At 38.7% G+C, this 15739-nt stretch overlaps 1 protein-coding gene across 2 annotated transcripts in view; it reads left to right on the top strand.

The window, feature by feature from the left end:
• STK32B (serine/threonine kinase 32B) overlaps positions 1-15739 on the top strand; it is a gene marked incomplete at both ends in the record, with an annotated part of 158589 nt that overhangs the window by 37435 nt on the left and 105415 nt on the right. The window lies entirely within an intron of this gene.

Below are 15739 nucleotides of genomic sequence, written 5' to 3'. Positions count from 1 at the left end.
GTCACTGCCCAACCTACAATGTTCTGCCCATCCCTTAGCTCTCTCCTGGTACCAGGTTAGCATCTTTCACAAATTGAAAGCCAAATTGTGTTCTGTCTTGAGTGAACACAGCTTTAGTATAATTGCACTCTGATAGAAAGCATTTGAACCCAAAATTGATCCCAAATTAGGTCCAAAAGGACCCAATTATATACATGCATATGTGCTCTTCACTTGATATGAATGATCTGAGCTAATCTAAATACCCTGTTGAAGGCTTAAAAAAATACATCATTGTGACTGCAATACAAAACTTTGCCAGTATATTTTCCAAGGTTCCAGCAAGCTGTAGTCTTGGGGTTTCTTTACCAAAGATATGGTGTATATATCTGTGTTTAGGAGCCTGTGGAGTTCTCTGTTATATATTTATCTACCTTTTTTGAAATCCCACGAACTTTTGTTCTTTATCAGGAGGGGTGGAAGTTTCCACTGTGTAACTAGACACTGCACAGAAACAGTCATAGGTTAATGTGATCTGAGAGATAAACATAGCAGTGCTGAAAGAGTGAAGATCAAATATTTATTGTGAAACAAAAAGAATGCTATATTCCCATTACTGAGTTATACTCGGATGATAAATATTCTTTCACATTTTCTTTTTCCATGCCAAAGATTAAACTTGAAATAAGCAATACCTTAAAATGCACTGGGCATTATGATACCTTTTATCATTCCTGCACTTCTAAGATACCATCACAGGATATCAAGACTCAAATGTGATACTATATGCATGTATGAGAAATGCAGAAAGTGAAAGAGAAATACAGTCCTCTGGAGTTACAGAACATTTCAGGCAAACAGGACACTATTCAAGATGCTTCAGTGCACTAACAATGTTTTATATTTGATGTCTGCAGCAATGGTTATAGTTGACCAATCCATCTACAAGCACTGATCTTTTCACTCTCCTGACTGATGACAGGAGTCAAGGAAATGGCCTGAAGCTGTGTCAGAGGAGGTTTAGGCTGGATGTCAGGGAAAGGTTCTTCACCCAGAGAGTGGCTGGGTACTGGAACAGTTCCCCAGGGAAGGGGTCACAGCTCCAGCCTGACAGAGCTCAAGAAGCATTTGGACAATGCTCTCAGGCACATGGTGTGACTCCTGGGGATGTCCTGTGTAGGGTCAGTGATCCCTGTCAATCCCTTCCAGCTCAGAGTGTTTGGTGGTCCTGTGATTTTGTATGAGGCTCTACTGACATCCAGGGACTCAAAATTATACAATTAGAATTGTAGAAATTTTTCAAAAAACCAGTTTCATTGACCCTTATTATTTTCACCTGGAGTGCTCACCACAAACACTGCACATTCAAACGTCTGGTGAGTCAAAGATCTGACTCCAGAGTGAGCTCCTGAACCGCTGGAGAACCTGCACTTCACCCTATGACAGCAAAGGGAAATCTTGAGCCTCAACATTCCCAAAATTAACCTAGTCTACCCTGAATAACTCTTTCCTTGTATCAGGCTTAAAATATGTTCCTATAAAAAATTAGCCTTTAACAATCCTAAGTTAATTTAATTTAACTTGTGATATATTTTTGGAGTGTCTATACTTGCAGGTTGCAGTAGAATTTTACAGACCTCTGACTTCTCTGTCTCAAATTTCAGCTGAATTTCAAGATATTCTACACATTATCTTCAAATAATGACTTTTGTTATTGAAATGCAACAAAGGCAAAGAACAAAAATCACAAATGATCCATAAATAATGGTCACATCTGTCCAAGCCATATGAAGCTTTTAAACATATTAATTGTATTTCATTTATTTCATATTTGAAACTACATTTTTATTTCTACCATGGGATAAGGAACCCTGCAAGTATGAATGAAATAGTCCTTAAATACGTTGTTCCCAGAAATAATTTCTTAAAATAACATTTTCATTGATTGTTGGTGAACTAGAACTCTGTTTAATGTATTTCTCCTTGCAGTTTAGATGCAATAATGATTTGCATCAAATACATTTACATTGTAGTTATAACTTATATTAGATGATTTGTATGAATCCATAAGTTTTCCTCCTATGAGTCAATTCCTGACACACTAATGGAAGGAAGCAGTTGAATCTGCATTTGTTCTGTAGTAATTGCAGCTGGATTGGTTTCATTTTCCAGAGTTGGATTTTGATGTTTTGTTGATTGCACTGTAAATGTACAAAGGGACTGTAACAGGAACTACTAAGCCTGCATTGTTTCAGAAACTGGAATATTAATCTAACAAGGAATAGTTGTGTCATGGTGTAGGGGGAATAAGACAACTTCAGCTTGTTTAAATGCCAAAGTTATTTTGGCTTAGTCTCTCTTTCCAGGCTCTATCCCACTCTCCTAGGGTTCATATCAGTTTTTGGAAATCCTGTCTGAGGTAAGATTTTGGTGACTAAAATCCTGAAATTAAAATATTTTTATTTTTCATAAATATAGTTTTCTGTAAGTATAATTTCAGTGTCCTATTTTTTTTCATTGTGATGAATTGAAATGAAATCCTACATCTTTCAAATCAAAATGTCAAATCCTAAATCAATATTGAAAAGCATATTTGGAGGAAATTCCTTCATGATAAGCTTTTCATTTGTTTGTGGTACTTTCCCTGATGTGAACAGCTGATTTTCAAAAGTTTATCATCTGGATTTCAAAATAAAATTAAAATAGTAATAAATCTCCTAACAACTCCTTGAACATATTAATCTTTCTTTGAGAAATTACATCATCAAAAATAAAAGCTGGCAGTTTAGGAAACAAACATGAATACTGGAAAGTCCTGTAGTTTTTCATGATATCTGAAGAAAGTAATGAGATGTGTGTATACAATCCTTCATCAGTTAAATTCCAGTGGAGAGAAAAAGAAGAGGAAAGAAGGCAAATGTTGTGTGGTGGGTGGATCTGCTGGATCTATCACTAACCACAGCTCACACAAGAATACAGAGAAGCTCATATAAAACAGGGGCAGCATCTCAACTCTGAAAGAGCTCTCTTAAGCCTTTTGAGGCTCATGCATCTTCTCTGGGCTTTATTAAATTTAACTTCACAATCTCAACTTATAAATCACATTATTTGAAGTATGAACTGTCTTTCATAACATCTGACACAGAAGGAATCATTCTTCTGTAAATGCTCATAAAAGCTTGGAGGATAACAGTGTTTCTCAGGAAGGGTTTGGGGTTGATTTATAACCTTCATTTTAGAAATGAAATTGAATAAATGCTTCAAGCCAGTTTTATCACCATTAGAGGCATTTCTGATAATAGAGATTCCTTCTTAAAATAAAATGCAGTCCTGTTTTTTATCAGACCTTTTTTTTGTCATGGGTATTTCAAGCATAGATGAATGGGCTGTAGAAGTGTTAGCTGCCATCTTGGTCCCACCTTGAGTCTGCTCCTCTCTAATATTCAGCACTTTCTCCATGTTCATCCTTCCCCAGGTATCTGAGTGTCCCCTGGGCAAGATGAGTGGCATTTCTGAAGGTATTTATCTTTTAAACACATTTCTTACAACATGCATCAGGACTGAGCCAAGAGCCAGGTTACCAGGTTGTCAGGTACCAGTGCAGGCAGATTTGGTATTTTGTGACTTGTCCCCAGTCATGAAGAGATGTTTGAAGCATCCCCTGGCTGCTCTGAAAGCAACATGGCTTACCACAAAAGACAAAATTTTTTTCTCAAAAAAATTAATGCATCAAAGTGGTTTCTGTGTTGATGAGGAACAGAAAAAAATGAAAAAAATATTGGACCATTTCTCAAAAGTTTTGAAACGTTGAAGTGACCTTATTTTTAAAAGCCTTGCAAAAATTTTTTAACTTGCCAGAACATTTTGTAAAGCAACAGGGGGAGAAGGAGAACCATTTTCTTTTTTCAGCTTATAGGTAATTTTCCTGGTATAGACAAAATAGTATGTTTGATTCATTTAACAAGCCATGAAGAAGTGTTAGCTGCATTCTCTGAGTGGCTATATGCTGTGATGTATTTTTCTTTTCACTTATCAGTCTATGGAAACTGCCTGTGTTCCATGACAGACCCACAGAGGTACATTACATTACTGATCCAGCTACAGTAAGACTAAGTTTCAAATCCAGTGAGAGCTGAAGAACACACATTGCAGCAAAAAAGTTCATGGACTTCTAAGTTCATCTAACACCCCAACATGTCTTCAAAAGAAAGAGGAGGTAAAAAAGAGAAAAAAAAGGATTCTGGAGACAAGAAATTAGTTTTTCAGTCTCAAGTGTTGGGTGGGTTGCTCAGTGTACACACATACACAGATACACAGCTGGAAATTAACACTTCCTGTGAAAGGTGCTCTTTCTAGAGTATTTTGAGAGCAAGGTCACCTTGGACCATAGCACGGCCCCATAGCACGGCTTTGCTCCTCAGGCTGGTATCAAAATGTGCATAAATCTACAAACTTAGGGAAGCAAGAACCCCTGACCAAGTGTTTTACTGTTGGGTGGAGATGAAAATGACCAGCAAAGGAGCACCAATTACCTATCAGAGACCAAAGCCAGGAGAGGAGGTTGTTTAGGTCCATCTCAGGTGAGCTCGTTTTGTGGCTGTGGTCTTGTGGCTGCTTAATTTGCCGTGATAAAGGTGGCCTAATGTGGAGGGAAAAGACTTTATGGGGGGATTCAAAATTTCTTTTCTGACATGTGTTGTGACTGGTTTTCTGGGCTTCATGAGACACCACAATAAAGGCTGTGACTAAAGTTCATGATTTAACAGAATAATTGCATTGTTTTTGGAAGGGAACAGTGGGGCTGTGTTGTTTCCTGCTAGGACCCAGGCTGGGTGTTTGCAATTGGCCTGACAGCCCTGTGAGCAGTAAGAAGTCCTGATGGAAAGGAAAGGTAAACTGTACTGTGGTCTGTCCCCATAGTATGTGGTGGATTCCAAAAATTCCTGACCCACATTCAGTTTTCCTGGAGAGTAATGAAGGTGCATAATGATCTTTGTGCCCAGCTGCTCCAGTTCTGGTTTTTGGGGAGCAAGACTTTGGTGTCCTCCTCACTGGCTGTGTCTATACCAGTAACTTAAAACTAGGTGTCCTCTCTGGGCTCTCAGACCCAATATTTCATATTGCAAAATGTTTCTAGGCCTACTCCCAGCTTCGCTGTGGGCTGGAGCATCAGCACCATCCCAGAGGAGCCCAGGTGCAGCCAGGTAGGAAACCTGCACACCCCGTCCCTGGGTTTGGGAGCTGACCAGGAACAGACTCTTCTGTGCCCTTTGCTCTCAGAGCATTTGGGCAACAGCCACTGGTGTATTCATTGATGCAATGTGTGTTTCTTACTTTTGTGAATTTAGCTGTGGTTGTGAATGCCAGGCTTGTAATCCTGGTCCTTTTCAGATATCTGACAGTGTCTGAGTTTCTTTTCCAGCCAGGAAGAGATTGTAAATCAAGGGAGGAAGATATATTTAGCATCTTGCAGGGATCTTAGATGGGTGAATTATTTTTGCTATAGGTGAAGCAAAGGGTGAGTAGCTTTCTCAAATAGCTAGATTAATTCATCACTGCATTAATGTAAATCTGAAATAGGTGAAGATATTGAAAAAGACTGAAAAAAATTTCTGTTCTCTAGAGACTTAGAAGAGATAATGATGGAGGAAAAAGGGCAGAGAAAGGTGATGAGGCAGCAGGAAGGGTAAGATAATTGGAAGAAAAGAGTATAGAATAGATTTGACTTGAGTCGTAAATGTTCAGGATATTATTTCTAGCTGTGGAAATTACATTGGACTCAACACTGCCAGCTGGTGACCTCTGGGTGTTTTGCTAAATGAATGTTAGCTGTAACATCATCACCAACTGATGAAAGCGTGATCCAGCAGCTATTTATTTTTTGTGCTGATTTTAATAACCTAAGATAACAATTGACAGTATTGGGACACTGTCTGGATAAGTTTTGTTCTGGTGACTAATTGTTTCCTGTGAGAAATTGCTGTCACCTTGAAATACATATCTTTGGGCTCAACTTTAATACATTCCTCTTAAAAGTGGGAATTGGCCTTTGGCACAGTTTAAGTTTTGATCTTTTTTTGCATTAGAAACCGCTGCACGAGATATTTCATCTCCTGTGTGTCTCTCTGCATCCTGGGACCCTTCTTAGGAGTGTGCCTTCTGCATCTTCCTTACTGAGGCACACGCTTTATTTGCTGACCCTAATAAACTTCTCTCACAGAAAGCTTTCTCTGCAAGAGGAATCTTACTATAAATATTGATAAATATCAAACTGCTGGGAAAAATAATCCCTTTCTCTTCTAAAAATATTCATTTCCAGCCATGTTCCTCTTATGAATTAGCAATTCTTACCTTGTTTGGTCTTTGCAGTGAGAGAGCTGCTACCCAAAGCAGACCCTCTTGAGCTTGCAGGGAGTCTTGGCCACGTCTCACGTTTGTGGTGTGGACAGCTGCAGAAACCCTGTGCACATTTATGGCAGGAAGGAGTGTTATTCCTTTGGGACAGATGCAGAGCTCCAGTGCTGTGGCAGGGGTATTCTCAAGAAAACATGAGAGCAGGGTTTTGGTGCTATCAATCAAATGTGATGTGAAATAAAGAAGAAAAGCACGTAGGTATTGCTTCAGACTCCTCAACTGCCACTTTTGGCAAGCAGGGCTTTTTTTTTCTTTGTCTTTATTTTTTCCACTCTCTGCTTTAAAGGTTATGAATGCCAAACACAATAGCTAGAGTGTGCAATTAGACTGATAACCAAGGTCCTGTAGGTAAAGTGGGTTTTTTGACAGAGTAATGAGTACTTCATGTAAATACAGTTTCCAGTCAGGATCAACTCTTACCTATGCTGTAGGAGCTGGGACTGCAATTAGCCTGTAGTAAAGGCTCTGTTAAATGTAGATTGCACAAGATGCAGCCCAGTGTTGTGTTAAAAAACCCAACCACAGTGGAATGGCCATCAGAGGGCAAAACTGTCTTGGATGCACCTGTAAAACCATCTGAAGTGTGAATGCAAAGCAGGTGATTGTTACAGAAGAAAAACAAGTCCTTAACACTTCCACTGCAAAACTTTGGCACTGAACAGATCCTACAGATACACAACTAGTCCAGAAATGTTACATCTGTGACATTTATAGAAACTTGTCCTGGTTTGCTTTTGAATATATTTGGGGTTTTAGTGATGCTTTTTTGTTCAAACCAGACAAAACACATAGGGAAATTCCTTTTTATTTATAACAGGCTGAAGGAAAAGTCAGAGTAGTGATACTAAAAACAAAACCAACGCCCCCATGGAACTAGCAAGAGATACCAAAATAGTGGTAATTGAATATATATGTGCTTCAGGTGATATGTTATCTCTCCAAGTCATATTTCCTTTTTGTTTCTGCAAGGATGTCAAGGATATTTTTCAAGCTCCAAGTATTAAAAGTTGGAAATTATTTTTGCCAGCTGTTCCAAAGGACACAACAGAAGCCAAAAGCTTGCATTTAAGGGTAAAAGAGATGTAAATACATGATTAAATAATAATAATAAAAATCCTGAGAGCAAGGCAATTCAAAATATCCATTGTTAGAATTGCATCAGAGTGAATTTAAAATGGAAAATAGTGCAATTAAACCAAAGCAGGAAATTCTGTAATGCATTAATTTTGCCTGCCTAGGAGAATCTTTGCTTTAACTCATTAAAATTTATCAAAGCTTTTATTAATTTAAAAGTCAACTACAGATTTTTACAGCATAAGTATGCTTTTAATTCCATTTTATTGAACAAAAATTATATTTATTGTACTTGTAAAGTGCAGTGAGAACCTGATACTAAGACTTCAGAAAATTATTAATGGCATCCTGTTTCAAGATTAATGACAGTTGTGCAGTGTAAAGTTCTAATGAGAAGAGGATCACTCTCATGTTTCATAAGTACATGACACATAAGAGAGGATTTAAGGTTCCTTTTCTGTGGTGATGTACATTTTACAAATTAACATCCAGAACAAAGAAAGGTTATGAAGATGACTATTTAAATTCCTCTGCAAAATGGATATGGCCAGTAGGAAAATTACTTCTGCCCATCAAATTCTCTCTACCTACCTGAACCAGAATTTATCCAGCGTGCAGAGAGCGAATTCTTTATTGCAGAAGCTGAGCTGGTGGGATTGAACCTTGTTGACAAATGAGTTAGTGAAATAGACCTAACAGAGAAAATTCTTCTTCTTGACCATAGCTTTCACAGCCTCACCAAGAGATGGGCTGGGAGAAGGACAAGAGAAAATACAGGTGCAAACAAAAATGGCAATGAGCCTGGTGAGAATGTGAACTGTAGGCTGAAAGGAGAAGGCATTTTTCTCCTTCAATGGTACAAAATCTAACCTAATTATAAAGTGTAACGAATATCATAAATCAGATTCTTCAAGGTCTGGACTTCCTTTACTGATATTTGAAAATAAAGCAGAAGAGAAAGTCAGGTGTCTCCAATGAAAAAAAATGAAAATCTTGTCTCCCCAGTGAAAGAGAGACAAACTATAGATTTCCGTGCAAGTTGTTCTTTCTATAGATGTGGAAAACTCTGAAAGCTTTTCTAAAAATAACCAAATATTTTGTTCATCTTAAACTACAGCAATTGAAATTCTCTCTTGAGGAAAATGTCCTTTATTCAAAGAAAATATTCCAAACCTAGATATTCCTTCAGAGAGAAAATTCGCTAATTGATAAATGATCAAATGATATGATAAAAAGGAACAGGAAAGTTCCCATTTAAAAGGAATTTTAGGAGTTAAGCTTCATAAGGCACGAAAAAACATAGAGATATAATTTAGAAATGAAGAGATTGACATCAAAGAATAATAAAATATATTGTGCTGGTCTCAAATATTATCCTTTTCATTCTTGTTCATTGCTTAGTAAAGGATGATATCTGTAGCCCTGACAGTACAGTGATGCATCCCTAAGGGAGGGATAAGCATGGCTTCCTTCCAGTCACTACAACCAGCTCTGGGGAGCTGACAGGTAGGACAATTCCCATTTCTTGTACCAGCTTTACTGCAGGATCCAGGTCCATGTGGTGAGCACCTGCATATTTTTGCTGGGTGTGGGAAGTCTGATGCAGCAACACCTTCCATTCATCTTCAGCCATGGTGGAGTTGCCTGCATTTCTGCAGTCTGTAGCAAATTATGGTTTGGGCTAAGCAACCTGGGGTGGTGCTCTCTCCTCTAAAAGTTGGTGGAATATGGTGCATAACAAAGTCCCTATGAAATAATAATGACAAAACTCTGATTGTGATCCATATTTGGGGTCCCTAAATTGCAGAATGGTACTAATGAAGCATTGAGTTTTCTAGCATTTGTTCAAGTGGAAAGTGGAATTATAGTTGCAATGAAAAACTGACACTAGCAATTTGCATAAAAAGATATAAGAATGATAAGGCACTCTTTTAAAAAGCAGTGACACATTGAAAATATCACTGTGAGTATCTGGAATCACAGAGCACAGGGTGTCTTTGGGACTGGCCTCATGCATGAGGTGAGTTCCTCATGCACGTGTGGTACCAAGAAATGAACAGCTCTTCCTGCACAAAGCAAGTAAAAATCTGTTTGACCATTGTGCACCTCAGCAGCCTGAGGCAGCTAAACAGCACAACAGGATCCATTTAGACTAACAGGGAAAAAAGTAATACTCTTATGACTCTCTAACAAAGTTCAGTGCTGAAGAAGACTTTGCACTTTTCTGCTGGCGCTGCATTTTCAGCAAGCTTGTATTTAAGTTTCCTTTGAGCTCTTAAAAAACTCCACACAGTGTCTGTCTGTTCTTAATCAATCATGATAAGCATTTTCCTGCTTGGCAAGGTCTGTCACTCACTTGTGACATACAGAGAAATACTTGCTCAGAGGTATCCCTGGGTTTCCTCTGTGCCTGGAGGAACCACATATTATTTAATACCTCTCTCCTTCTATTCTCCTTTCTGTATATAATGCATAAGAAAATCTTATGACCTTTTCAATAGGGTTTGATATGCCAGCTTCAGGGTGACCCATCAATAAATATAGAGCTGCCTGTGGTTCTTTCTTTATCTGTCTGTTTAGTACAATTGATGCCACGTGCACAGTATCTGCATAACTATGCAGTTGGCAATGGTTGGTGCTCATAATTCAGAAGAAATTTATTTTTAATTATTATTATCACAGTCTTTGACAAGTACAGCCTGCTTTAATGACATCCCATATTCATTTTTCTGTACCTGTTCAAATGAACAGTTTCATTTCACACTTTTTTTTTTTCTTTTATCTCTCTTACTTGCGAGACAACTGAAAACTTTTTGTCACCGAGGCTTTTGTGCTCTCCTGGTATGTCTGTGCTCTTTCCCAGGGACAAGAGGAAAAGAAGACCCTCCAGATTGTTGTCCAGCTTTTGTTTAAGAAGGAAATCCTGGCTGAACAATGCCTCTACAGCCTTGCAAGCATGACTTTGTCATAAGCTATGGATCACAAGAAGATAGGGATGCTGTCCGTAGCTTTGGAGTGGTATTGTGTGTGTCAGACACAATGAGGTGGGGAGCAGTGCTGAGCTCAGGGGGACCAGGAGTCATGGCAAGGCTCCCAGCCAGGCTGACAGCACGAGGCAGCTGGAACCAGGGTTCTGTCACTGCACAGACAGACTATTTGGTGCACATCAGCAGAAATCAATATGCTCAAACACTTTTTTCTCTACTTAATCAGTTGTGTGTGAAGAGATTCAGTTCAACATTGGGAAGAGCCTTTTTATTTTATTCATTCATAACTTCCAGAAGAAGAGGATGTAAAGTTATAATGAAATTAAATTATGGTGTCCAACAAGCATCTCCTTCCCTAAGACATGGTGGGTTTTGTTGCAGTCTAGAATTGTGGTAAAGAAAAAATTCTCTAACTATCCATTGTTTAACTTGGGGAAAAAAAGTATTATTCTTAATCTCCTGTCAAACCTACTCGCAGAACTTCATTATGTATGAAATAAAAAGTTCCAGTTAACCTTATAGGACTTTCACCCATGCTATCCTTTCCCATATTCTCTGTGGATAAGGAATTTGTAACGTGAAGCTGCAGCAGGGTATAAAAGTATCATGTGTACCATTGTGTTTGCAGAGCCTTCCTCTAAGGACAAGACTGGAAAAGCAAGATGTGATGGTTTGTACCACTTTAAATGCAGAATTTTTGGGGAAAAAATTGGATCTGGAAGTAAAGTACAGAGGTATCACAGTACACAGAAGAATGAAACCTGGCAGGTGACACAGAGTTTAATGAATAGAGATTCTTCTTTCTCAATTATTGCTTTAACACCCTCTTGCCACCATCTTGATGCTGCCTCCCTCTGCCAGCACCCACACCCTGGCATCCTGACAGGCTCTTGCTTCTAACCCAAGGTGATCCTTTATCTTACACAGAAACCATCATTGCAGGGTCTGAATGCAGGAACATTTCAAACTGCTGTTTCCTCCTCTAAATTTACCCTCAAAATGTATCTGGGGGACGAGTGGTGGGAGAGACTCTCCTTTATCTATCTTGTACTTCTGACTTATTTCTCTTTTGAAATATTTTCATAGCAAGATGTTTGTTTTGGCAGAAATCCTTTAAGTATGCATTTGAAAATCATGTTGTATGAGCTGCCATAATGTTACCAAGTATTGCCCAATACATTTTCTGCACAGAAGAATGATGAGACATTAATTAGGTTCCATTGTTTCTTTGCCTTTAATGCAGGTTTCCATGACAGCAGAGAAAGAGAAATCAGTCAAAACCAGTAGTTAAAACTGACAATTTGCATTCTGGTCAGTAGTCTTAAAAATGTGATGTACATTTAAATAATTAGATTGTCTGAATGTTTGGTCACATATTACACTGCTGTGTCTTTATTTACAGCAGTCTTCTGTAAAAATGTAAACTATTACGAGATGCTGATCTGCATCTATGCATCTGCAAATTTGACTCTCTGCTATTTGCAGAATAGGCTATTCAAATACACTAAGGGATTTTATCCTAACTAATGCAGTAATAAGGAGTAATAAAACCAGGGTAGGAGTTGTTATGCTGTAGGCTAACTACATAGTTGTATGAAAATCAGATGTAGAGATGCCTTAAAATAGTTTTAACAGAAAATTTCAACTAAAATCTATTTTTTTTCTTCTTCTAAATGTGTGTCTTCTACTAGAAAAAAATCTGAACTCCAGAATCATCTAGATTCTCCAATGCTGGCATTGATTCCACTGCAAATTGCAGTCTGTTGCATTTTCTTACTGTTTCAATCTAGAGACAAAGATCAGAGGAGTTTAGGCACACACGATAATCTAATTTTCACACATTGACATAGGTAATTTTAAAAAAAAGTTTGTATCTTGCTGTGAAAAGTGCTTAGGAAAAAAATTCTGGAAATATATCATTTCTATTCATGTTCTTAACCATCAATATTAGCCTGTAGCACAGGTATTTAAGATAGCTGTAGATTTCCCCATGGAGAATTGCAAAGAGTGGAATTGTGAAGTCATTGTAAATTTTCTTAAGTGCTGATAGACAAGAATTTTGATTTTAGTACTCTTTCTGTCAAATGGATCTGATATGGGTCTATCTACTCCAAAACATTCAGCTGACTTTGGTGATCAGTGTTTCCCACCTTAAAGTGCTCCTTCTTTTGTGTGTGATGGAAAGCACTGACATATTTTGTTGAAACACACACATACAATAATTCCTTTTTTCAGCTGTTTTTCTGGGGCATCAGGGTCTGAGTATAGTTCCAATGTTTCATCTGTTTCATTGGCACAAGCCAGAGACATTTCCATTTTTTCTAAGAGAAATTTCAAGCAGCAGAAGCTTCTAAATTCAAAAGCTGGGGTCAGACTCCTGCAGGGCAGTTGTCACATTTTATGACAAGGTGGACGAAGTGCTCAATTCATTTATTCAACTTGTTCAGATGAATATAAACAGTTGAAATAAACTTGTTCAGTTGAATTAAACTTGTTAGCAGAGAGCCAGTTCTTGGTGGTACGTAAATTTTCAGATTATGAAAATTGTGTGCTCCACCCCCTACCCAAACACCCTCAGCCTCACCCTGGGTCCTTCAAGATGTCATCTTACAGATGTCTCTGAAGGCCCAAGGAAATGACTGCACTATTTATAGAGTGCAAGATACATTCCCACCCTGCTCCTCCAAAGGGGTAATGTGCTGGGCACAAGAAATCAGATTTTGTACCTTGCATCACTTTCTGTGTATAAGGAAATAGTGCATCACAAATGGTAGAAAACTGCACAATTTAAAATACTAAAGGACCAAACAGCTCGAAGATGGACACTCTGGAGGGGGCTTGAGTAGTGGAAGGAGGAATTCCTTGTTTAATCAGGATTTTTTAAAGGAAAACAAATATTGGAAATAACTGCAATGGAAGAGAAGACAAACTATGCCAAGGATTTTTGAGACAAATGTTCTCCACAAAAGGTTAATCAGAATGGACATTATAACTTTCAATGAGTAAGTAACAGTGGACTGGAGCAAGTGGTTCCTGTTATTACTTGCCTTTAAGGAAAAATTATTTATGTAAGTTCTGCCTTTGACAATTACAAGGTCTCCTTTGTATGAGAGAGGTTTGCTTTGGCACACCTGTTACTTCTGGTAACATTTTAGAAATGCAAAGCTTGGCTGCTGGAGAAAACAATCCATTTGTAAAGCCCAAGGCTGGCTGGTAGCTCTGTAAAAAGAGAACTCTGAAAGTGGTTTGATGTGTAAAGATGTGATGAGTGTGAAAAGGATCACAAATGAATCCCCACATGGAACCTCCTGGTACAGGATGCATTGGAGAATTAGGTCATTACCAAAATGCCTGAGCTGAATGGAATCTGATTACAGCGGTGACAGCCTGACTTCAAAGAGAAGGAATTACAGGGGAGGGTTTGAGACTGGTTCAGCACTTGTGGGGATACTCAAAACCCTCCCCTTTGGCTCATTTTATTTTGGAACAAATCTGCCTCTCCCCCTCTGTGCTGCTGATATAATTTGAGTACAGATAAACTGAAAGTAGAAACAATGACAGTGAGAATGGCAGTGGGGGTTTGGGAAAAGGTGAATGCATTGGGTTGACCCTGGCTGCACTGCAGGTGCCACTCTGTCACTGCCCTCCTCAAGATCAGGATAGGGGAGGTCATTCACTGGGGACCATCACAGGCAAAACAGACTCGACCTGGAGAAATTCTGCTGAATTCCCACAGAAGCCACACCTGCAGCCCACCTGCTCCCAAAACCTTGCCATGCTAACCTACTGGAATAAGTCTTGGGGATGAAGGCTGGATTAATGTTTGGCCTGCAAGGGGAAATGAAAAGAGTATTTGGAATCCTCTTTTGCTGTACTGTGAGACTGATCTGTAGAGGATGTGGTAGTGTGCAAAATCCCCACAGAGAGCACAAGCCTCAGAGGTAGAAAAAAAATGGAATTGGGCCTTTATAAAGAAGTAAATACATTTCTTCTAAGTTGGATGAGGCATAGCAGAGCAGCGTTGCAGCGGCTCAGAGAAATGGAAATGGCTCACCATTTAACCAGAAGCATATTTACTATGAGTAATTATGCTGCAGAAGGAAAGAAGTGTTCCCAAACAGCTGGGAAGCAGCAGATACTTAAACCCTTTGCCCTTGAAAGAGCCCAAATATTACAGTGATTTGAGGACAGGAACAATCATAATTCCAGTAAATGGTATCTTCCCTGCAGTGATGCTGCTTTGGCCTCTGACACGAACCAGTCTAAATATCTCTTAAAGACTGTTTTGTCTTGACTGCTTTCTCTCTGCCAGAGAGAAGGGAGAAGAAAACACAGCATAAAATGCTGTGTGATGTGTGCCCATGCCTGCCACTTCAGTGGCTCCTAGTGCTTGAAGAGGCTCTTGGCAAGGAGGGCTTCTGTAACACCACCCTCTGTGGTGGGGCAGGCAGGAGGCAGGGCTGAGAGAAGAGCTTTTCTGGAGGAAGAAAGAAGCCTCTTGACTTTGGCTGTATAATTGAGGGAGCAGGGTGGAGCTGAAATCTGTGAATTCTGAATTCTTTGCCAAAATATGGCTACAGGATGAAATGTTTTATTTTTTAAAGCAGCTTTTATCTATATATTTCCTTTATTGTTCAAGGTATGTTGACAGTCCTGGCTTTTATTTCCCTTACAAGGTGTACTTATCACAGCATCTCACTAACTCACAGAAGAGCAACACCTCACACAGTTGGTGTTGGAGTCAGTTTGAGTAAAATATAGGGAAGACTCCTTTTGTGGGTGGGGTTTTCCTTGTTTTTTTGGTTTTTTATTATAAGGTTTGTTTGCTTGTTTGTCTTTAAGGGTATTGTTGTAAAGCAAAAGATGCTGTAACTCTTCTACTTTTCTGAATTCTTAGCCTAATAAGGGTTTTATATTCTGCTTTTGGAAGAGAGTATTTTCTATCCACATTGCCAATGGGAATATCCTTCTATACTCAACCAATTTTTTTCATGGCTTTGAGAAAATTAGTTAGAGCTCTTTCTTGCCTTTTGATTTTGTCACTGTCTTACCATCTAAGTTGCAGCAAATTGTTTTTCAGATGAGCTTTTTCTAAACTAAGATGTCAACTAAGTTAGCTTCTTTTGCCTAAAAAAATATGAAGGGAAAAAAATGTCCAGTGTTTGAAACTACTGGAACACCATATTTTTAGTACAGACCCCAAAGATTCAAGGTTTTGGTCTCCCATAGCTCAGTTGGTCTTCTAGAACCTGTGGGCTCTTTAGTTCAGATCTATTTCAACGGAG

Source organism: Fringilla coelebs (genome assembly GCF_963513975.1).
Source record: "Fringilla coelebs genome assembly, chromosome: 4".
NCBI classification, from domain to species: Eukaryota; Metazoa; Chordata; class Aves; order Passeriformes; family Fringillidae; genus Fringilla; species Fringilla coelebs.
Note: the sequence above shows the minus strand (reverse complement) of the source record. Positions and strands in the feature narration are given on the sequence as shown.